Source organism: Myotis brandtii, unplaced genomic scaffold (genome assembly GCF_000412655.1).
Source record: "Myotis brandtii unplaced genomic scaffold, ASM41265v1 scaffold432, whole genome shotgun sequence".
NCBI classification, from domain to species: Eukaryota; Metazoa; Chordata; class Mammalia; order Chiroptera; family Vespertilionidae; genus Myotis; species Myotis brandtii.
In genome coordinates, this window is record NW_005366520.1 from 197,666 (window position 1) to 199,616 (window position 1,951).

At 36.4% G+C, this 1,951-nt stretch overlaps 1 protein-coding gene across 5 annotated transcripts in view; it reads left to right on the top strand.

The window, feature by feature from the left end:
* Positions 1 to 1,951, top strand: part of NLGN1 (neuroligin 1) — an 858,351-nt gene that overhangs the window by 10,503 nt on the left and 845,897 nt on the right. The gene's annotated exons all lie outside the window — the stretch shown is intronic.

Consider the following 1,951-nt stretch of genomic DNA (forward strand, 5'->3'; position numbering starts at 1 on the left):
CTCTCCTTTTTTTCTTTTTTTTTTTATTCTGGGATTTATTTACCTTCTATAATTTAAACTTTGTTGCTGTCACTGGAGCTGAGAGCTGGTTCCTCCTCGCTGCAGCTCTGAGGCCATGGCCTGCTGAAAGCAGGTATCTGGAGTTTGTTTAGCTTCTATAATTGAAACTTTGTTGCTGTCACTGGAGCTAAGAGCCCGCTCCATGGCCACGGTCTGCTGAAAGCAGGTATCTAGGGTTTTTTTATCTTCTATAATTGAAACTTTGTTGCTTATGGAGCTCAGAGTCAGGCTGTGGCAGGCGGGGAACCTTGGCTTCCTACATCACTGGAGCAAGTAAGCCTCATGCTCGCTTCAGCTGCGTGGCTGCCGACCGCCATCTTGGTTTTGGTTGGCGTTAATTTGCATATCTCGCTGATTAACCAATGGGAAGCATAGTGAAGGTACAGTCAATTACCCTTTTTGTCTTTTATTAGATAGGATACACTTCAGAAAGAAGACACACCCCAATTAAATCATTTAGAATTTGTATTTTTTAATTTAATAAAAAGCCGCTTAGACTTAAACAGATGTAGATTTTCATAAAATATCAATCTTTTATAGGTATAAAAAGTACAATAGCCACAAATACATTACTTTAAGAATTCCCAAAACTGAGCTCGCCTCACCACATAAATATCGTATTTGCTCTGTTAGCAATGCAGAAAGTTCAACAGAACTGTTAGGATTAAGGACCCTTCTCATGGATGAGAAAGAGCACTGAACAAATCAAAGGCCAATAAAGGATGCAAAAGTGAGAAGAGGCAAGGAGTTAATGCATTTTTCCATTAAGAACAAAGAAATCTTCCACAAGGAATTGACTATCACTATATATAAATGTTCTGCTTAAAAAGATAATCTTCAGCAAGAGAAAATTGGCAGATACAAATGAAGGTTTTGTTGTGTTTTGTTTTAACATTACCCAACCACATACCACTGATTTAAAAAAAAATATGAATAAAAGGAAGAGTCTGGGGTTGGATCAGTCAGAGGCTAGTATTTGTGGATATAGCTTGACAGTTCTTACTGTGCAGTTCCACAGACAACAGTGTTTCTTCCCCGTATTGTATTTGAAAATTGCCACTGCTCTTAAGTGGTCAGAAAGCTGGGTACTTACTTTCTGATGAATAACAAGCTCTCCAGAGGTATGCCACTCTCCTTTCCCTCATTGTAGCTGCAGTCGCCACAAAGAAAACACTGTGTTCCCTCTCACCTGCCTATTTTCCCAAAAAGCAAGGTGATTTATAGAGCATGAAAAAAACCTTTCCTCTTTTGACTATATATTCTTGAGGCTCTCTTTTAATACAATTAAAGTGTAGAAATGCACATACAATATTGCTGCAAGTAAGTAGAGTTTCATGGAATGATTAATTAAATTATTTTAATCCTATACTTAGGTCACTTTCTCCATAAGAAAACTATTCAAGATACCAGAATTTAAGATGGAAAAGATAATTTGATGGCTTAGAGTCTTAGACCATTAATTAGGGTGTTGAGGTTATATTCACATTGCAAGCACATTTTTTATGACTAAAGATGAAAATCACAATTTTTGATTCCAGATGATCTGTAAAACATGTTACAAAAAGAAACAATTAACTTAATTTTTTTTCAATAAATATCCAATGGCGTTTCCAGCTGAGAAGTTCAAAGGGTCATAATGGCTTTTTAGACAATAATAAGTCAACCTTCTCAGTTTGTAGAGGACAGAACTGAGGCTGAGATAAGACATCACTTGCTTGGTATACAATGATGGGACTTGGACCAGACTATCCTGATCTTCATGTAATGCCTTCATTTTATATACAGGGCAGTAATACATATATCAGCACCCTATGTGATATATATCTGTGACTATAGAATTATTAGTTTAGAAGTACAGGCAAGAATCTTTATTGTTGAAAGTATTACATAT